This window comes from Pygocentrus nattereri, chromosome 16 (assembly GCF_015220715.1).
Source record: "Pygocentrus nattereri isolate fPygNat1 chromosome 16, fPygNat1.pri, whole genome shotgun sequence".
NCBI classification, from domain to species: domain Eukaryota; kingdom Metazoa; phylum Chordata; class Actinopteri; order Characiformes; family Serrasalmidae; genus Pygocentrus; species Pygocentrus nattereri.
The window spans coordinates 31,976,871-31,998,371 of NC_051226.1; the positions used below are offsets into that span (position 1 = coordinate 31,976,871).

A 21,501-nucleotide genomic window follows, 5' to 3' on the forward strand; every position below is an offset into this window, starting at 1 on the left:
GAGAGCAAGTATTGCACTAAGTGGTATGAGGAGGTTCACAACCCAATGAGTATAAACATAACTAGGAAATCATTAGCAGTACTTACAGTCTAAAGTGTGCAGTGAGAGTGACATTACACCAGCTGTTATGATATATTGCATGGCGTGCATTAACAAGAGAGGTGATATCGTGATGTGATTCAGCACAGGTCGGACAGCAGGAGGTCAGTACCATGTCTGCAGCATGGAGTCTCATTGTAGAGCCATATAGCAATGGGTAGAAAAGGTCTTACATGGGGCTCTTTAACACAGCGCAGCTGTAACAGTCTGTCACTGATTGTGCCTTTCCTTACCGTGTCATCAGACAATGTTTGCAGATGACATGACTCTGTGTTATACCTGAAGTCAGAAGTGTACAGCTTGAACAGGAATTGGGCTAGCAGTCCCCTGGGATGCCCCAACACTGCACACTGCCTTGTCTCAGACACAGCCCTGCAGTCACACACACTGACGTCGTCCAGTAAGATAGTCCAATACCCGTGAGATGACAGATTGATCCACCTGCATCAGCCAAAGCTTGTTCCCTAAAAGCGCGGCCTGCACAGAGTTGAACGCACTGGAGAAAATGAAGAACGTGATCCTCACAATGCTGCCTTTTGTGTCCAGGTGAGAGTAATTTCTGTCCAGCAGTCATCCACTCCATTGGCATCCTGATATGCAAACTGCAGAGGGTCAAGAGCTGTTCTGACCAGAGGTTTCAGATGAGCTAGCATTAGCTGCTTTTCAAATGTCTTCACTAAGTGGGATGTCAGTGCACCAGGTCGATAATCATTTAGTGATATTGGTTGCCTTTTCTTGGGGACAGGAACCACTCAAGATGTTTGCCACATAACTGAGACTCTCTTCAGACTGCAGCTCAGACTAAAGATGTGCTGAAGAAATTCACACAGTCGCTCCGCACACAGCTTTAGCAGCCTAGGTTCAATGCCATCAGGTCTTGATCAAGCTGAGATGCTCGCTGCAATGCCCTTGCAGGCATCTTCAGAGCGATGCTTTATCTGTCTGGCCAAAAAATATAGTCAAAATGGTCTTGCTCTGCCACACCTGGGAGCAGGTGCATGCTAGATTTGGCCGGTTAGCTCAGTTGGTTAGAGTGTGGTGCTAATAACCGTAAGGTCGCGGGTTCGATCCCCGTACGGGCCACGTTTGATTTTGCCTTAGGCTGCGCTGCCTGCAAGGGGACTTCAACTAGCAAGCGTCGCTGGAAGGCTGTGCAGCGGGTCAATCGCAAGTGCGCAAAAGACACCGGTCAGTCAATTTTGCGTGAAGGGACGTGTGCAGACCAAGCCACGCTGGAGAATGCGGGCATCTTTCCCGCTACCTCTCACATGCTAAGCGAGCGCTCTACCATTTGAGCTAATTCCCCTCTCTGTGAAAGCAGTTGCTAAGATCTCCAGGCAGGAGCACACCGCCCTTCACAGCCATAGAATCTTGATACACTCACCCTCCAAGAACAATAATAGTGGGAATATGCAGAACACTTTCTAGCACCACTCGGCTTTCACGGTGCAACAACAGTGGAAACGGTGAACAGCTTCAAATTCTTGGGAGTGGCCATGATTAAAAAGTCATGGACGTGTAGATTTCCTGGTTAATATAGCAGACAGTACCTGCAACTTTCCCGCAGAAGGTTTGTCCACAGCGCATTTTCCCAGGCACGCTAAAGCCGATGCGTTGGCCGGGAATCTAACCCGGGTCAACTGCTTGGAAGGCAGCTATGCTTACCACTATACCACCAACGCCTGAAAAAGAACGTGGCTGCATCCGCTAAAGTCAATGCAGGTTGATTTTCACATGAGCGGCGATAGTTACGTCTAACAAAAACTGCTGCTCAGAGACAGACTCTTGTATCACGAGTTTCTGTGGTGTAGAGGTTATCACGTTCGCCTTACACGCGAAAGGCCCCCGGTTCGATCCCGGGCAGAAACACGTCTGTGTCCGCCAGCGGCCGCTTTCTGCACGCGGCTTGTACGGCTTTGATTTGGTTTAGTTCGCGGCAAGGTGGAGATGTAGATCGATAAAACTTTACTGACCCTGAAGGGAAATTTTAGTGGGACAGTAGCGAGTCATATAATTCCCCATAAACTTACATGTAATAGGCAGAAATAAAAACAGACATGAATTAGGGAGAAATATGAAATTAAACATATGTTAGAGTAAATTATGAGAGAATGGGAATAAAAATACATCTATTTGCACATTTACACAGAAAATAAGACAGATTTGTTGTACTTACATGAGAGCAAGTATTGCACTAAGTGGTATGAGGAGGTTCACAACCCAATGAGTATAAACATAACTAGGAAATCATTAGCAGTACTTACAGTCTAAAGTGTGCAGTGAGAGTGACATTACACCAGCTGTTATGACATATTGCATGGCGTGCATTAACAAGAGAGGTGATATCGTGATGTGATTCAGCACAGGTCGGACAGCAGGAGGTCAGTACCATGTCTGCAGCATGGAGTCTCATTGTAGAGCCATATAGCAATGGGTAGAAAAGGTCTTACATGGGGCTCTTTAACACAGCGCAGCTGTAACAGTCTGTCACTGATTGTGCCTTTCCTTACCGTGTCATCAGACAATGTTTGCAGATGACATGACTCTGTGTTATACCTGAAGTCAGAAGTGTACAGCTTGAACAGGAATTGGGCTAGCAGTCCCCTGGGATGCCCCAACACTGCACACTGCCTTGTCTCAGACAAAGCCCTGCAGTCACACACACTGACGTCGTCCAGTAAGGTAGTCCAATACCCGTGAGATGACAGATTGATCCACCTGCATCAGCCAAAGCTTGTTCCCTAAAAGCGCGGCCTGCACAGAGTTGAACGCACTGGAGAAAACGAAGAACGTGATCCTCACAATGCTGCCTTTTGTGTCCATGTGAGAGTAATTTCTGTCCAGCAGTCATCCACTCCATTGGCATCCTGATATGCAAACTGCAGAGGGTCAAGAGCTGTTCTGACCAGAGGTTTCAGATGAGCTAGCATTAGCTGCTTTTCAAATGTCTTCACTAAGTGGGATGTCAGTGCACCAGGTCGATAATCATTTAGTGATATTGGTTGCCTTTTCTTGGGGACAGGAACCACTCAAGATGTTTGCCACATAACTGAGACTCTCTTCAGACTGCAGCTCAGACTAAAGATGTGCTGAAGAAATTCACACAGTCGCTCCGCACACAGCTTTAGCAGCCTAGGTTCAATGCCATCAGGTCTTGATCAAGCTGAGATGCTCGCTGCAATGCCCTTGCAGGCATCTTCAGAGCGATGCTTTATCTGTCTGGCCAAAAAATATAGTCAAAATGGTCTTGCTCTGCCACACCTGGGAGCAGGTGCGTGCTAGATTTGGCCGGTTAGCTCAGTTGGTTAGAGTGTGGTGCTAATAACCGTAAGGTCGCGGGTTCGATCCCCGTACGGGCCACGTTTGATTTTGCCTTAGGCTGCGCTGCCTGCAAGGGGACTTCAACTAGCAAGCGTCGCTGGAAGGCTGTGCAGCGGGTCAATCGCAAGTGCGCAAAAGACACCGGTCAGTCAATTTTGCGCGAAGGGACGTGTGCAGACCAAGCCACGCTGGAGAACGCGGGCATCGATCCCACTACCTCTCGCATGCTAAGCGAGCGCTCTACCATTTGAGCTAATTGCCCTCTCTACGAAAGCAGTTGCTAAGATCTCCAGGCAGGAGCACACCGCCCTTCACAGCCATAGAATCTTGATACACTCACCCTCCAAGAACAATAATAGTGGGAATATGCAGAACACTTTCTAGCACCACTCGGCTTTCACGGTGCAACAACAGTGGAAACGGTCAATAGCTTCAAATTCTTGGGAGTGGCCATGATTAAAAAGTCATGGACATGTAGATTTCCCCAAGCACACTAAAGCCGATGCGTTGGCTGGGAATCGAACCCAGGTCAACTGCTTGGAAGGCAGCTATGCTTACCACTATACCACCAACGCCTGAAAAAGAACGTGGCTGCATCCGCTAAAGTCAATGCAGGTTGATTTTCACTTGAGCGGCGATAGCTACGTCTAACAAAAACTGCTGATCAGAGAAAGCCTCTTGTATCATGAGTTTCTGTGGTGTAGAGGTTATCACGTTCGCCTTACACGCGAAAGGCCCCCGGTTCGATCCCGGGCAGAAACACGTCCGTGTCCGCCAGCAGCTGCTTTCTGCACGCGGCTTGTATGGCTTTGATTTGGTTTAGTTCGCGGCAAGGTGGAGATGTAGATCGATAAAACTTTACTGACCCTGAAGGGAAATTTTAGTGGGACAGTAGCGAGTCATATAATTCCCCATAAACTTACATGTAATAGGCAAAAATAAAAACAGACATGGATTAGGGAGAAATATGAAATTAAACATATGCTAGAGTAAATTATGAAAGAATGGGAATAAAAATACATCTATTTGCACATTTACACAGAAAATAAGACAGATTTGTTGTACTTACATGAGAGCAAGTATTGCACTAAGTGGTATGAGGAGGTTCACAACCCAATGAGTATAAACATAACTAGGAAATCATTAGCAGTACTTACAGTCTAAAGTGTGCAGTGAGAGTGACATTACACCAGCTGTTATGACATATTGCATGGCGTGCATTAACAAGAGAGGTGATATCGTGATGTGATTCAGCACAGGTCAGACAGCAGGAGGTCAGTACCATGTCTGCAGCATGGAGTCTCATTGTAGAGCCATATAGCAATGGGTAGAAAAGGTCTTACATGGGGCTCTTTAACACAGCGCAGCTGTAACAGTCTGTCACTGATTGTGCCTTTCCTTACCGTGTCATCAGACAATGTTTGCAGATGACATGACTCTGTGTTATACCTGAAGTCAGAAGTGTACAGCTTGAACAGGAATTGGGCTAGCAGTCCCCTGGGATGCCCCAACACTGCACACTGCCTTGTCTCAGACACAGCCCTGCAGTCACACACACTGACGTCGTCCAGTAAGATAGTCCAATACCCGTGAGATGACAGATTGATCCACCTGCATCAGCCTGCATCTTTTTTTTTTTTTTTTTAACCTGTCATGTCTGGCCATTTTTGCAATCGGAATGGTAATCCGAATGTACTGATGTACCAAACATATTTGTTTTCACAAGAAAAAGCTCTATAGGTTACTAAAGCCTATTCTTGTTAAAGTTTTTATTTTATTTGTTTGGCCAGGCCTGACAGGCAATAAATAAGAGGACAGGAAAGAAAGAGAAGAAGGGAGGAGAGAGAAAAAAAAAAAAAATAAATAATAAATCATAATAATGATAATTAAGTAAGTAAATAAATAAATAGAAAAAAAATAATAATAGAAAAAAAAACAAATAAAATAAGTAAATAAACAGACAACTAAATAAAAATAAATAGATAAATAAGTACGTTAAAAAAAAAAAAAGGGAGGGGAAAAAAACAATTATACAGATATACATACATATACATATTCACATATACATATACATATATACATCCAGACATAATTCTACTATTTGCTGCTACATACATACACATGTTTACATATCTATACATATGCCTCTATACACATACACCCACCCACCACACACAATTCTACTGTTTGCAGCAATGTGTATATGTGTGTATATGCGTTCACGTGTCATGTGTCATGAAATGTGCTCAGCAATGAGGGCAAGAAGCCGCAACCATGCCCCCGTGGTCCAGAGACAGATAGGGAAGGACCCGGGGGACCCGGACCATCCACAGCCCATTAGGAACTCAGGAGACCTGAGGCCACATGCTCCGACGGCCACCGCGTGCACGCCCCAGAGGACGAAGAATAGAGGCCCCAGACAGAGCGCCCACAGACAAAGGGCAAGTGACCGGAGAGCCAGAGGCAATGAGCAGCCCACCCCCCCGGCAGGCCAACATCCCCAGCATGAGCTGAGCATGCGGCCCCCGAGGGCCCAGGCGCCCGAGACCGGCCGACCCCCAGCAGGACCCCCCCCCCATGCCAGAGAGGCCCAAACCACCCTCAGGACACAACCGCCAAGGGAGCAGGGCAGGGACCACGCCAAGATGTCCAGCCATGCACCCAGGGACCCACAGGGCACCCATACCCCGGGGGGGTGGGGGGTGGGGGGGGCGGAGTCGGCAAGCAGCGGGGAGCGGTGGGGAGGGGTAACTCCTGCCCACCACCATGTACCACAGATGTCCAGGCTCAGCAAGTCATTGACCCAGGCCCAGCTGTCCACACACACATGTTCACATGCACCCACACACACCCACACCCACACTCGCACACACCAGTCACCCACTCATGCATACACACGGAACATACATGGACTCACAGTATCGGCGGGCGGACACCAGCACGGGTCAGCAGTAACCCAGGGAGGCAGCCACCCCGGCCCCGAATGACCGGCCGGTCTCCCCACCAGGCAGGGTGCACCAAACCGGGGTGTGAGAGGACCCGCCCACCCCCCCCCCCCACACTCAATATGTGTGTGAAATGAAAAGAATGTGTGTGAGCTACAGTGCAATTAAAATTGGAGGGACAGAGGCAATGTAGTACTGAATAACAGCACACAGCCACACTGCCCCCCCAAGGCCCTCAATGTCTAATGTGTAAATAAAATTGAGGGGCAGGTAGCAGTGAGCAGATAAGTGAGGTCACATCAGCAGCGCCACCCACCATCCACTGAGTGACACCTGCCCCCCAAAGCCCTGTGTGTACTGTACAGTGTCATGAAATGTGTCATTGTAAGGGGGGAAAAAAGGGGAGGAGTGGGACATCACGCATCACAGCGAGCAGAGCCAGGTAGGTGGCCCTACTCACTGTAGCATGGGCCCCCCTCCCCCAGAACCCCCATGTGTAGTGTGATGTTTGACTGAGTGGGAGGAGGGGAAGGGTCAGGATAAGAAAGACCGAGAGGCAGAGAACTACCCCTCGGAGGAAAAGAGCCAGCTGGCGCTAGCTCACTAGGCACCCCGGTTTCCTACACCCGGCCGCGGCGCAGGGAAGGCCGGCCCTGGGCCCGAAGCAGCCACAACCCCAGGACACCACCGCGCTCCAGGCCGACGCCCGCCCACACAGCTGACACAGCACAAAACATACACACCCACACGCACACAAGAGACAACAATTATCACACATACACATACTCACGATTACAATACACATACTCACAATTACAATACAAACACACACATACATACCAACACAAACACACTCACCCGCACAAACTTCACACACACCCATATATACGCAAACACAGTGGTCCTGGGTCCAGAACCAACTGGCCCTATGTGGTTGTCCCCCTACTTGAGTGCCTCACCCCTCCTCCCGGGAGGCATCCAGAATCCTGGAATGCCAGACAGACACCCCGGCGCACCCCAGACCCCCCACCACCCGGCGGTGCGCCCAGGGGGGCACAGACCCCTCCAGCGCAGGGAGGAGCCCAAACGGGGGACGGGCGACCCCAGGCGCCAAGGCCCCAGACCCCGCACCCCGGCCCACACAGAGGAGGCCAGCCCCCCGGACGGGGCCAGCACCCACCCCCACGGGTCCCCAGGTCCCCACCCCAAGACCGTGAGCGCACACATCCAGGCCCCCCACCATCAACAACAGGGCCCGCACACAGAAACCGCAGAGCGGCAGCCCCCATCCAAGAGCCATCAGACACCCAAATCCCCCAGCCCACCCCCAGCCACCTGCTGGGTACACCACAAGACAAGACTACAGCCGGTTACCCCCATCACGTGATGGAGCTGATCAGTGGGGACCAGAGGGATTCAAATGTAGTCAATTGATTTTTAGTGGTAGCAGACATTCTTTCCAGACTAATGTGGTCTAGAAGTAGGTTTCTGTAGTGAGTTATACATAAATCATTTTTTGATTTCCACTTCATGAGGATAGTTTTCTTGGCGATGCATAAGGCAGTAAGAACTATATGTGATATATTTGTTTCTATGTTTAATTCACTTATATCACCTAAAATGCACAGTTTTGGTGAGACTTGGATATCACAATGGAACCCTGTGGATAAGTCTTCACATATTGTCTGCCAAAATCTCTGAACAGGCATGCAAGACCATATAGCATGCATATAATTTTCAATATAATTACCTGTGCAGTTAGTGCATATATTTGTTTCTCTGAGGCCCATTTGGAACATTCTGTGCCCTGTATAATGTATTCTATGGAGAGTTTTGTATTGTATAAGTTGTAAATTTGGATTTTTAGTCATTTTAAAAGTATTTAGACATATCTGTGTCCAGAAATTTTCATCCGGGATGATGGAAAGATCTCTCTCCCATTTTGTAGTTGGAAGGGATATTGAATCATTAATTTTTAATAATAATTTGTATATTTTTGATAACAGTTTAGGGGTATAGAGGTTTAGAAAGTCTGTTATCCACACAGGGATTTCTAGATTTAGATTACTTAGATTAAATCTTGCCTGTATGATGGACCTCAATTGGTGATATTCCAGAAATTTGCTACTGCTAATTTCATATTTTAAAATAAGATCTTCAAATGAAATAAAGGTCCCATCATGAATAACATGTTCTAAATTATTTATTCCTTTTTCTTGCCATTCTGAAAAATTCAGTACTGTCTTTTTCCGACATATATCGGGATTGTTCCAAATGGGTGTTAATTTACAAGGGATTAGTGAAGACTTAGCCATCTTTAAGAATTCCCACCAGGCTATCAGGGTGGTGCTTATTGTAAGGCTTTTAAAGCAATTGTAATGTTTAATGCTGGAGCTAATGAGAGGTAAGTCAGATATTTTCAATTTCCCACAGAGTGTTTGTTCCAGATCCAGCCATGGACTGTCTGAGCGGTTTGATTTCATCCACCTTGAAACATACTGTAGTCTATTGGCTAAAAAATAGTGATAAAAATTTGGTAGTTCTAGACCACCGCTGCATTTTAGCTTTTGTAAAGTCTTCAAGCTTATTCTAGATGTTTTACTTTTCCATAAAAATTTAGATATATTTGAGTCTAGCGACTTAAACCAAGCAATAGAAGGTTTATTAGGGATCATTAAGAACAGATAATTTACTTTAGGCAGAATCATCATTTTTATTGTGGCAACTCTCCCCATGAGAGATATAGGTAGAGAGTTCCAACGTGTGAGATCGTCCTCTATTGCTTTTAGTAGAGGAATATGGTTCAGTCGTACCAGATCTAACAGCCTGGGAGAAAAATTTATACCTAGATATCTAATGTTGCCCGACTGTAGTGATGTAGTTATGATGTTCTGAAATTTACAATTCAGAGGCAAAACTGTTGATTTACTCCAATTAATGGAGTAATCTGATACAGATGAGAACTTATCTATAAGTGTGATTGTCTTTTGAAGAGCGGTTTGTGAGTTCCCGAGGAAAAGTAATACATCATCAGCATAAAGGCTTATTTTATGGTCTGTATTTTCTGTTTGGATTCCTTTGATGTTTACATTCTGTCTGATTTTTGCTGCTAGTGGCTCAATGAAGATGATAAACATTGAGGGAGAGAGTGGGCAACCTTGTCTAGTTCCCCTCTGCAAACTGAAGCTTTGTGAAATAAGATCATTTGTCTTAACCCGTGCATTTGGAGAGCTGTATAATGTTTCGATCCAGTTTATAAAGGCTGGGCCAAATCCAAATTTATGTAGAACTGCTAACAAAAATTTCCAATTTACCCTGTCGAATGCTTTCTCTGCATCTAAAGAGACTACTATTTTTTCTAATTTGTTAATGGAACAGTAGTCTATTATATTTATTAGTCGGCGTGTGTTATCGGCCGAGTGCCGGCCCTTGATAAAACCTGTTTGGTCCGATTGTATAATATATGGAGTGATTTTTTCTAATCTTCTTGCGAGAACTTTGCAAATAATTTTAAGGTCTACATTAATAAGAGAGATTGGGCGATAGCTAGATGGAAGTGTTGGGTCTTTGCCTGGTTTAAGAAGCAGGCTAATGTTGGCCGAGTTCATGTTTGGAGAGATTGTGTGGTTATTCTTGATTTGAGTCACCATCCTGAAAAAAGTAGGTTCTATCCATCCATCCATCCATCCATTTTCTAAGCCGCTTCTCCGTCAGGGTCGCGGGGGGGAGCTGGAGCCTATCCCAGCAGTCTTCGGGCGGAAGGCAGGATACACCCTGGACAGGTCGCCAGTCCATCGCAGGGCAGACACACAGACACAGACAGTCACACCTAGGGACAATTTAGCACACCCAATTGGCCTGACTGCATGTCTTTGGACTGTGGGAGGAAACCGGAGAACCCGGAGGAAACCCACGCAGACACGGGGAGAACATGCAAACTCCACACAGAGAGGACCCTGGCCGCCCGGCCGGGGAATCGAACCCAGGCCCTCCTTGCTGTGAGGCGACAGCGCTACCCACCACGCCACCGTGCCGCCCCAAGTAGGTTCTAACACAGGCCAAAATTCTTTATAGAATTCTGCTGGGAAACCGTCTAGGCCTGGGGCTTTATTATTTGGAAGGTGCTGTATTGCCTTATAGAATTCAGATGATGAAAACGGTGAATCAAGAGTTGTAATCTGATCCTCATTTAATTTAGGAAGATTTATGTCATTAAGAAATTTTTCAATTTCAGCATCAGATGGATTAATCTGTGATGAGTATAAGGCTTCATAAAAGTCTTTAAAGGAGTTATTTATTTGTTGTGGGTCATGAGTAATATTACCGACCGAGTCTTTAATAGAGTGAATAGCTGTTTTTTCTTTATTCAGTTTTAACTGATTGGCCAGGAATTTTCCAGATTTATTTCCATGTTCAAAGTTTTCCAGACGCAACCTCTGCAACATAAATTGTGTCTTCTTATCAAGTATTTCATTTAATTCCAATTTAAGTTTCCTCAGGCTGTTAATTATATTTTCTTGTGGTGATGCAGCATACGCATTTTCTAAAGATTTAATTTTCTGTTCCAATTCTAATATAAGTGTTTTTTCTTTATTTTTCTTATGTGCGCAGTAAGAAATTATTTTACCCCGCATTACTGCCTTTCCTGCTTCCCATAGAACACATGGCGATATTTCCGGCAGATTATTTTGTTCTAAGTATATAGCCCACTCTCGTTTAAAATAATTAATGAAATCTTGTTCTTTAAGTAATGATGTATTAAATCTCCAGTTCCTAGTTGGTGGTGTAACTCGTTTCTGTGTCAGAGACATAGATACAGGTGCGTGATCACTAATAGTGATAGGATGTATCTGAGTGTCTGTGATTTCCGTCATCATGGAGCTACTGACTAAAAAGTAAACCAAGCGGGAGTGGGAGTGATGTACTTGTGAGAAAAAACTATAATCTCTCAGAGTGGGGTGATGTGAGCGCCAAGCATCGCAAAGACCAAAATCCTTCATGTATTGTTTAAGAATGTCTGCAGACTGCCAGTTTCTTTGACTCACTGCTGTACTAAGCCTGTCAATCTCTGCATTAAGTACCAGGTTGAAGTCCCCTCCTATTACAATTGTGGTATCAGAGTGATCAGCAAGTGAGGTGAAGAAGGTATGAAAGAAGGAGGGATCATCAACATTTGGTCCATATATACTGGCAATACATAAATCTATATTCTGAATAGATAGATTAAGTATTATAAATCTGCCTTCGGGGTCTGACATCGTGTTTCTAATAGAGAAGTTTATCCTTTTGATAATTAATATAGCTACACCTCTTTGTTTAGAGTTGTAACAGGCTGAGTACATATGAGGAAACTGTGAAGAGGAGAGTGTGTGTGCAGATGTTCTGGACACATGTGTCTCCTGTAGGAACACAATGTCAGCCTGTAAGTCGTTTAACCGGTTAATAATTTTCACCTTCTTCTCCCTTGAACCAACTCCACGCACATTCCATGAAACAAACCTCAGTGTGCTCATATTGAAATTAATCGAGAAAGTGTTGCGTGCTCACTGAAGATGTGTGTGTGTGTGTGTGGATGTGTATGTGAGTGTACATTGCATGTTGTGTGTCCTGTATAGCATTGTGTGTGTTGTGTAGCAAACATGTTGGATGCAGAAAGAAAAGAAAAGGAAAGGGTGCTCCAAAGTGACAAATATAGCAAAAGAATGAGGGGGAAAAAAAAAAAAAAAAGAGAGAGAAAAAAAAATAATAATAATAATAAAAATAAAATAAAAATAATATTACTTAACATAAAGTCCACTATGCTGTCTGAACCGGCATTAATTGTTATATACAGACATGTAAAAAAGAAAAAAAACAAAACAAAGAAGATAGAGAAAAAAGGCGTTTGTATACATAGGTCACCTGATCAGTATAGCCATGGCGTGGTTTCCTGGTCGCGATAGAGCTGTCCGTTTATATAGAGTTTGTCCACCGCAATGATAGCTCGTGAACCTTCTTGAATATGTTTTTTCCGGAGAGGGAACAGGATTTTGCGTCGCTCCAGGATCTCTTTAGGAAACTGATCGTTGACGCTGAAGTCCGTTCCTCTCAGCTCCCGTCCGCGGCTCTTCACCAGCTCTTTCTGCTTGAAACATTCGAATTTGGCTATGATTGGTCTGGGTCTGTGTGCCCCGGGTCGCTTAGCTCCTATACAGTGAACACGATCGAAATTGATGGTTTTAACGGTGTCCTCCGGGAGCTTCAGGTAGGATTGCAAAAACTCCTTCACTGTCGTTTCCGGGTTTTCCTCCGATTTCTCCGGTAGACCCGAAAACACGAGGTTGTCCCTCATGCTGCGGGCCTGGAGCTCGGTGACGGTTTCCCTGATTTTTTTATTCTCCTCCGAGAGCCGGGTCACTCCCTTGGTGAGGGAATTCACCGACTCTCTGAGAGCGGCGTTCTCCACAGCGAGTGCTTCCACCTGCTGTTGGCTGAACTCTACCGACTCCCGGAGAGCCTGAAACTCCTTGTGAAGAATTTCCAAAATGGAGAGGCGAGCGTCGAAACTGGACAGCTTCTTATCAATGGACTCCAAAGTGTCCGCCACTTCGCTGGACTGAGAAGAAGCCCCTGGTGAATCTTCTGGGCGACTCCTCTTGGTGGATGGAGCTCCTTTGCTGCTGGACGGAGTGTTGGTTGGTTTTCCCATTACGACTCGGTCGAAACACTCGTCGATGTAAGCTTGCAGACTGTCCAGACCTTCTTCACCGTCCTCCAGTGTACTTCCGGTAGTGAGTAGTTTATTAATATAAATTTTATAGCTTTTAAAGTTGTTTTATAACTGTGTTGGCTAAGAAAACTAATCCATGTGGTTTATAGATTACTGACTTGCTGCCTTGCTCAATATTGCCGAGGTTCGCGTTGAACTCGGCGTTACTACAGCATAGCGTCTTCCTGTCTCTTCCTCTTCCTGTCTCTCCTCTCCTCCGTAGAGCGCTCGCTTAGCATGCGAAAGGTCGCGGGTTCGATCCCCGTACGTGCCACGTTTGATTTTGCCTTAGGCTGCGCTGCCTGCAAGGGGACTTCAACTAGCAAGCGTCGCTGGAAGGCTGTGCAGCGGGTCAATCGCAAGTGCGCAAAAGACACCGGTCAGTCAATTTTGCGTAAAGGGACGTGTGCAGACCAAGCCACGCTGGAGAATGCGGGCATCGATCAAGCTACCTTTAGCCTGCTAAGCGAGCGCTCTACACTTTGAGCTAATTCCCCTCTCTACGAAAGCAGTTGCTAAGATCTCCAGGCAGGAGCACACCGCCCTTCACAGCTATAGAATCTTGATACACTCACCCTCCAAGAACAATAATAGTGGGAATATGCACAACACTTTCTAGCACCACTCGGCTTTCACGGTGCAACAACAGTGGAAACGGTGAACAGCTTCAAATTCTTGGGAGTGGCCATGATTAAAAAGTCATGGACATGAAGATTTCCTGGTTAATATAGCAGACAGTACCTGCAACATTCCTGCGGAAGGTTTGTCCACAGCGCATTTCCCCAGGCACGCTAAAGCTGATGCGTTGGCCGGGAATCAAACCCGGGTCAACTGCTTGGAAGGCAGCTATGCTTACCACTATACCACCAACGCCTGGAAAAAGAACGTGGCTGCATCCGCTAAAGCCAATGCAGGTTGATTTTCACTTGAGCGGCGATAGCTACGTCTAACAAAAACTGCTGATCAGAGACAGATTCTTGTATCACGAGTTTCTGTGGTGTAGAGGTTATCATGTTCGCCTTACACGCGAAAGGCCCCCGCTTCGATCCCGGGCAGAAACTCGTCCACGGCCGCTTTCTGCACGCGGCTTGTCCGGCTGCTGTTGCATGGCTTTGATTTGGTTTAGTTCGCGGCAAGGTGGAGATGTAGACCGATAAAACTTTACTGACCCTGAAGGGAAATTTTACTGGGACAGTAGCGAGTCATATAATTCCCCATAAACTTACATGTAATAGGCAGAAATAAAAACAGACATGAATTAGGGAGAAATATGAAATTAAACATATGCTAGAGTAAATTATGAAAGAATGGGAATAAAAATACATCTATTTGCACATTTACACAGAAAATAAGACAGATTTGTTGTACTTACATGAGAGCAAGTATTGCACTAAGTGGTATGAGGAGGTTCACAACCCAATGAGTATAAACATAACTAGGAAATCATTAGCAGTACTTACAGTCTAAAGTGTGCAGTGAGAGTGACATTACACCAGCTGTTATGACATATTGCATGGCGTGCATTAACAAGAGAGGTGATATCGTGATGTGATTCAGCACAGGTCGGACAGCAGGAGGTCAGTACCATGTCTGCAGCATGGAGTCTCATTGTAGAGCCATATAGCAATGGGTAGAAAAGGTCTTACATGGGGCTCTTTAACACAGCGCAGCTGTAACAGTCTGTCACTGATTGTGCCTTTCCTTACCGTGTCATCAGACAATGTTTGCAGATGACATGACTCTGTGTTATACCTGAAGTCAGAAGTGTACAGCTTGAACAGGAATTGGGCTAGCAGTCCCCTGGGATGCCCCAACACTGCACACTGCCTTGTCTCAGACACAGCCCTGCAGTCACACACACTGACGTCGTCCAGTAAGATAGTCCAATACCCGTGAGATGACAGATTGATCCACCTGCATCAGCCAAAGCTTGTTCCCTAAAAGCGCGGCCTGCACAGAGTTGAACGCACTGGAGAAAATGAAGAACGTGATCCTCACAATGCTGCCTTTTGTGTCCAGGTGAGAGTAATTTCTGTCCAGCAGTCATCCACTCCATTGGCATCCTGATATGCAAACTGCAGAGGGTCAAGAGCTGTTCTGACCAGAGGTTTCAGATGAGCTAGCATTAGCTGCTTTTCAAATGTCTTCACTAAGTGGGATGTCAGTGCACCAGGTCGATAATCATTTAGTGATATTGGTTGCCTTTTCTTGGGGACAGGAACCACTCAAGATGTTTGCCACATAACTGAGACTCTCTTCAGACTGCAGCTCAGACTAAAGATGTGCTGAAGAAATTCACACAGTCGCTCCGCACACAGCTTTAGCAGCCTAGGTTCAATGCCATCAGGTCTTGATCAAGCTGAGATGCTCGCTGCAATGCCCTTGCAGGCATCTTCAGAGCAATGCTTTATCTGTCTGGCCAAAAAATATAGTCAAAATGGTCTTGCTCTGCCACACCTGGGAGCAGGTGCGTGCTAGATTTGGCCGGTTAGCTCAGTTGGTTAGAGTGTGGTGCTAATAACCGTAAGGTCGCGGGTTCGATCCCCGTACGGGCCACGTTTGATTTTGCCTTAGGCTGCGCTGCCTGCAAGGGGACTTCAACTAGCAAGCGTCGCTGGAAGGCTGTGCAGCGGGTCAATCGCAAGTGCGCAAAAGACATCGGTCAGTCAATTTTGCGCGAAGGGACATGTGAAGACCAAGCCACTCTGGAGAATGCGGGCATCGATCCCGCTACCTCTCGCATGCTAAGCGAGCGCTCTACCATTTGAGCTAACTCCCCTCTCTACGAAAACAGTTGCCAAGATCTCCAGGCAGGAGCACACCGCCCTTCACAGCCATAGAATCTTGATACACTCACCCTCCAAGAACAATAATAGTGGGAATATGCAGAACACTTTCTAGCACCACTCGGCTTTCACGGTGCAACAACAGTGGAAACGTTCAATAGCTTCAAATTGTTGATTTTCACTTGAGCGGCGATAGCTACGTCTAACAAAAACTGCTGATCAGAGACAGACTCTTGTATCACGAGTTTCTGTGGTGTAGAGGTTATCACGTTCGCCTTACACGCGAAAGGCCCCCGGTTCGATCCCGGGCAGAAACACGTCTGTGTACGCCAGCAGCTGCTTTCTGCACGTGGCTTGTATGGCTTTGATTTGGTTTAGTTCGCGTCAAGGTGGAGATGTAGATCGATAAAACTTTACTGACCCTGAAGGGAAATTTTAGTGGGACAGTAGCGAGTCATATAATTCCCCATAAACTTACATGTAATAGGCAGAAATAAAAACAGACATGAATTAGGGAGAAATATGAAATTAAACATATGCTAGAGTAAATTATGAAAGAATGGGAATAAAAATACATCTATTTTCACATTTACACAGAAAATAAGACAGATTTGTTGTACTTACATGAGAGCAAGTATTGCACTAAGTGGTATGAGGAGGTTCACAACCCAATGAGTATAAACATAGCTAGGAAATCATTAGCAGTACTTACAGTCTAAAGTGTGCAGTGAGAGTGACATTACACCAGCTGTTATGATATATTGCATGGCGTGCATTAACAAGAGAGGTGATATCGTGATGTGATTCAGCACAGGTCGGACAGCAGGAGGTCAGTACCATGTCTGCAGCATGGAGTCTCATTGTAGAGCCATATAGCAATGGGTAGAAAAGGTCTTACATGGGGCTCTTTAACACAGCGCAGCTGTAACAGTCTGTCACTGATTGTGCCTTTCCTTACCGTGTCATCAGACAATGTTTGCAGATGACATGACTCTGTGTTATACCTGAAGTCAGAAGTGTACAGCTTGAACAGGAATTGGGCTAGCAGTCCCCTGGGATGCCCCAACACTGCACACTGCCTTGTCTCAGACACAGCCCTGCAGTCACACACACTGACGTCGTCCAGTAAGATAGTCCAATACCCGTGAGATGACAGATTGATCCACCTGCATCAGCCAAAGCTTGTTCCCTAAAAGCGCGGCCTGCACAGAGTTGAACGCACTGGAGAAAATGAAGAACGTGATCCTCACAATGCTGCCTTTTGTGTCCAGGTGAGAGTAATTTCTGTCCAGCAGTCATCCACTCCATTGGCATCCTGATATGCAAACTGCAGAGGGTCAAGAGCTGTTCTGACCAGAGGTTTCAGATGAGCTAGCATTAGCTGCTTTTCAAATGTCTTCACTAAGTGGGATGTCAGTGCACCAGGTCGATAATCATTTAGTGATATTGGTTGCCTTTTCTTGGGGACAGGAACCACTCAAGATGTTTGCCACATAACTGAGACTCTCTTCAGACTGCAGCTCAGACTAAAGATGTGCTGAAGAAATTCACACAGTCGCTCCGCACACAGCTTTAGCAGCCTAGGTTCAATGCCATCAGGTCTTGATCAAGCTGAGATGCTCGCTGCAATGCCCTTGCAGGCATCTTCAGAGCGATGCTTTATCTGTCTGGCCAAAAAAATATAGTCAAAATGGTCTTGCTCTGCCACACCTGGGAGCAGGTGCGTGCTAGATTTGGCCGGTTAGCTCAGTTGGTTAGAGTGTGGTGCTAATAACCGTAAGGTCGCGGGTTCGATCCCCGTACGGGCCACGTTTGATTTTGCCTTAGGCTGCGCTGCCTGCAAGGGGACTTCAGCTAGCAAGCGTCGCTGGAAGGCTGTGCAGCGGGTCAATCGCAAGTGCGCAAAAGACGCCGGTCAGTCAATTTTGCGCGAAGGGACATGTGAAGACCAAGCCACTCTGGAGAATGCGGGCATCGATCCCGCTACCTCTCGCATGCTAAGCGAGCGCTCTACCATTTGAGCTAATTCCCCTCTCTATGAAAGCAGTTGCTAAGATCTCCAGGCAGGAGCACACCGCCCTTCACAGCCATAGAATCTTGATACACTCACCCTCCAAGAACAATAATAGTGGGAATATGCAGAACACTTTCTAGCACCACTCGGCTTTCACGGTGCAACAACAGTGGAAACGTTCAATAGCTTCAAATTGTTGATTTTCACTTGAGCGGCGATAGCTACGTCTAACAAAAACTGCTGATCAGAGACAGACTCTTGTATCACGAGTTTCTGTGGTGTAGAGGTTATCACGTTCGCCTTACACGCGAAAGGCCCCCGGTTCGATCCCGGGCAGAAACGCGTCTGTGTACGCCAGCAGCTGCTTTCTGCACATGGCTTTGATTTGGTTTAGTTCGCGTCAAGGTGGAGATGTAGATCGATAAAACTTTACTGACCCTGAAGGGAAATTTTAGTGGGACAGTAGCGAGTCATATAATTCCCCATAAACTTACATGTAATAGGCAGAAATAAAAACAGACATGAATTAGGGAGAAATATGAAATTAAACATATGCTAGAGTAAATTATGAAAGAATGGGAATAAAAATACATCTATTTGCACATTTACACAGAAAATAAGACAGATTTGTTGTACTTACATGAGAGCAAGTATTGCACTAAGTGGTATGAGGAGGTTCACAACCCAATGAGTATAAACATAACTAGGAAATCATTAGCAGTACTTACAGTCTAAAGTGTGCAGTGAGAGTGACATTACACCAGCTGTTATGATATATTGCATGGCGTGCATTAACAAGAGAGGTGATATCGTGATGTGATTCAGCACAGGTCGGACAGCAGGAGGTCAGTACCATGTCTGCAGCATGGAGTCTCATTGTAGAGCCATATAGCAATGGGTAGAAAAGGTCTTACATGGGGCTCTTTAACACAGCGCAGCTGTAACAGTCTGTCACTGATTGTGCCTTTCCTTACCGTGTCATCAGACAATGTTTGCAGATGACATGACTCTGTGTTATACCTGAAGTCAGAAGTGTACAGCTTGAACAGGAATTGGGCTAGCAGTCCCCTGGGATGCCCCAACACTGCACACTGCCTTGTCTCAGACAAAGCCCTGCAGTCACACACACTGACGTCGTCCAGTAAGGTAGTCCAATACCCGTGAGATGACAGATTGATCCACCTGCATCAGCCAAAGCTTGTTCCCTAAAAGCGCGGCCTGCACAGAGTTGAACGCACTGGAGAAAACGAAGAACGTGATCCTCACAATGCTGCCTTTTGTGTCCATGTGAGAGTAATTTCTGTCCAGCAGTCATCCACTCCATTGGCATCCTGATATGCAAACTGCAGAGGGTCAAGAGCTGTTCTGACCAGAGGTTTCAGATGAGCTAGCATTAGCTGCTTTTCAAATGTCTTCACTAAGTGGGATGTCAGTGCACCAGGTCGATAATCATTTAGTGATATTGGTTGCCTTTTCTTGGGGACAGGAACCACTCAAGATGTTTTCCACATAACTGAGACTCTCTTCAGGCTGCAGCTCAGACTAAAGATGTGCTGAAGAAATTCACACAGTCGCTCCGCACACAGCTTTAGCAGCCTAGGTTCAATGCCATCAGGTCTCGCTCAAGCTGAGATGCTCGCTGCAATGCCCTTGCAGGCATCTTCAGAGCGATGCTTTATCTGTCTGGCCAAAAAATATAGTCAAAATGGTCTTGCTCTGCCACACCTGGGAGCAGGTGCGTGCTAGATTTGGCCGGTTAGCTCAGTTGGTTAGAGTGTGGTGCTAATAACCGTAAGGTCGCGGGTTCGATCCCCGTACGGGCCACGTTTGATTTTGCCTTAGGCTGCGCTGCCTGCAAGGGGACTTCAACTAGCAAGCGTCGCTGGAAGGCTGTGCAGCGGGTCAATCGCAAGTGCGCAAAAGACATCGGTCAGTCAATTTTGCGCGAAGGGACATGTGAAGACCAAGCCACTCTGGAGAATGCGGGCATCGATCCCGCTACCTCTCGCATGCTAAGCGAGCGCTCTACCATTTGAGCTAATTCCCCTCTCTACGAAAACAGTTGCCAAGATCTCCAGGCAGGAGCACACCGCCCTTCACAGCCATAGAATCTTGATACACTCACCCTCCAAGAACAATAATAGTGGGAATATGCAGAACACTTTCTAGCACCACTCGGCTTTCACGGTGCAACAACAGTGGAAACGTTCAATAGCTTCAAATTGTTGATTTTCACTTGAGCGGCGATAGCTACGTCTAACAAAAACTGCTGATCAGAGACAGACTCTTGTATCACGACTTTCTGTGGTGTAGAGGTTATCACGTTCGCCTTACACGCGAAAGGCCCCCGGTTCGATCCCGGGCAGAAACACGTCTGTGTACGCCAGCAGCTGCTTTCTGCACGCGGCTTGTATGGCTTTGATTTGGTTTAGTTCGCGGCAAGGTGGAGATGTAGATCGATAAAACTTTACTGACCCTGAAGGGAAATTTTAGTGGGACAGTAGCGAGTCATATAATTCCCCATAAACTTACATGTAATAGGCAGAAATAAAAACAGACATGAATTAGGGAGAAATATGAAATTAAACATATGCTAGAGTAAATTATGAAAGAATGGGAATAAAAATACATCTATTTTCACATTTACACAGAAAATAAGACAGATTTGTTGTACTTACATGAGAGCAAGTATTGCACTAAGTGGTATGAGGAGGTTCACAACCCAATGAGTATAAACATAACTAGGAAATCATTAGCAGTACTTACAGTCTAAAGTGTGCAGTGAGAGTGACATTACACCAGCTGTTATGATATATTGCATGGCGTGCATTAACAAGAGAGGTGATATCGTGATGTGATTCAGCACAGGTCGGACAGCAGGAGGTCAGTACCATGTCTGCAGCATGGAGTCTCATTGTAGAGCCATATAGCAATGGGTAGAAAAGGTCTTACATGGGGCTCTTTAACACAGCGCAGCTGTAACAGTCTGTCACTGATTGTGCCTTTCCTTACCGTGTCATCAGACAATGTTTGCAGATGACATGACTCTGTGTTATACCTGAAGTCAGAAGTGTACAGCTTGAACAGGAATTGGGCTAGCAGTCCCCTGGGATGCCCCAACACTGCACACTGCCTTGTCTCAGACACAGCCCTGCAGTCACACACACTGACGTCGTCCAGTAAGGTAGTCCAATACCCGTGAGATGACAGATTGATCCACCTGCATCAGCCAAAGCTTGTTCCCTAAAAGCGCGGCCTGCACAGAGTTGAACGCACTGGAGAAAATGAAGAACGTGATCCTCACAATGCTGCCTTTTGTGTCCAGGTGAGAGTAATTTCTGTCCAGCAGTCATCCACTCCATTGGCATCCTGATATGCAAACTGCAGAGGGTCAAGAGCTGTTCTGACCAGAGGTTTCAGATGAGCTAGCATTAGCTGCTTTTCAAATGTCTTCACTAAGTGGGATGTCAGTGCACCAGGTCGATAATCATTTAGTGATATTGGTTGCCTTTTCTTGGGGACAGGAACCACTCAAGATGTTTTCCACATAACTGAGACTCTCTTCAGGCTGCAGCTCAGACTAAAGAT

The 21,501-nt window shown here is 46.1% G+C and overlaps 14 non-coding genes across 14 annotated transcripts; 11 read left to right on the forward strand and 3 right to left on the reverse strand.

The window, feature by feature from the left end:
* Positions 1-1,108: 1,108 nt before the first annotated feature.
* On the forward strand, positions 1,109-1,182 carry trnai-aau. Its single transcript has one exon. It is a non-coding gene; the product is annotated as a tRNA-Ile (tRNA).
* A 713-nt stretch (positions 1,183-1,895) lies between these two features.
* On the forward strand, positions 1,896-1,968 carry trnav-uac. Its single transcript has one exon. It is a non-coding gene; the product is annotated as a tRNA-Val (tRNA).
* Positions 1,969-3,385: 1,417 nt separating this feature from the next.
* trnai-aau lies at positions 3,386-3,459 on the forward strand. Its single transcript has one exon. It is a non-coding gene; the product is annotated as a tRNA-Ile (tRNA).
* A 650-nt stretch (positions 3,460-4,109) lies between these two features.
* On the forward strand, positions 4,110-4,182 carry trnav-uac. The gene has a single exon. It is a non-coding gene; the product is annotated as a tRNA-Val (tRNA).
* Positions 4,183-14,101: 9,919 nt separating this feature from the next.
* trnav-uac lies at positions 14,102-14,174 on the forward strand. The gene has a single exon. It is a non-coding gene; the product is annotated as a tRNA-Val (tRNA).
* A 1,421-nt stretch (positions 14,175-15,595) lies between these two features.
* Positions 15,596-15,669, forward strand: trnai-aau. The gene has a single exon. It is a non-coding gene; the product is annotated as a tRNA-Ile (tRNA).
* A 150-nt stretch (positions 15,670-15,819) lies between these two features.
* On the reverse strand, positions 15,820-15,892 carry trnaa-agc. The gene has a single exon. It is a non-coding gene; the product is annotated as a tRNA-Ala (tRNA).
* Positions 15,893-16,143: 251 nt separating this feature from the next.
* On the forward strand, positions 16,144-16,216 carry trnav-uac. The gene has a single exon. It is a non-coding gene; the product is annotated as a tRNA-Val (tRNA).
* A 1,418-nt stretch (positions 16,217-17,634) lies between these two features.
* trnai-aau lies at positions 17,635-17,708 on the forward strand. Its single transcript has one exon. It is a non-coding gene; the product is annotated as a tRNA-Ile (tRNA).
* Positions 17,709-17,858: 150 nt separating this feature from the next.
* On the reverse strand, positions 17,859-17,931 carry trnaa-agc. The gene has a single exon. It is a non-coding gene; the product is annotated as a tRNA-Ala (tRNA).
* Positions 17,932-18,182: 251 nt separating this feature from the next.
* Positions 18,183-18,255, forward strand: trnav-uac. The gene has a single exon. It is a non-coding gene; the product is annotated as a tRNA-Val (tRNA).
* Positions 18,256-19,663: 1,408 nt separating this feature from the next.
* On the forward strand, positions 19,664-19,737 carry trnai-aau. Its single transcript has one exon. It is a non-coding gene; the product is annotated as a tRNA-Ile (tRNA).
* A 150-nt stretch (positions 19,738-19,887) lies between these two features.
* trnaa-agc lies at positions 19,888-19,960 on the reverse strand. The gene has a single exon. It is a non-coding gene; the product is annotated as a tRNA-Ala (tRNA).
* Positions 19,961-20,211: 251 nt separating this feature from the next.
* On the forward strand, positions 20,212-20,284 carry trnav-uac. Its single transcript has one exon. It is a non-coding gene; the product is annotated as a tRNA-Val (tRNA).
* The last annotated feature ends 1,217 nt before the right edge of the window (positions 20,285-21,501 follow it).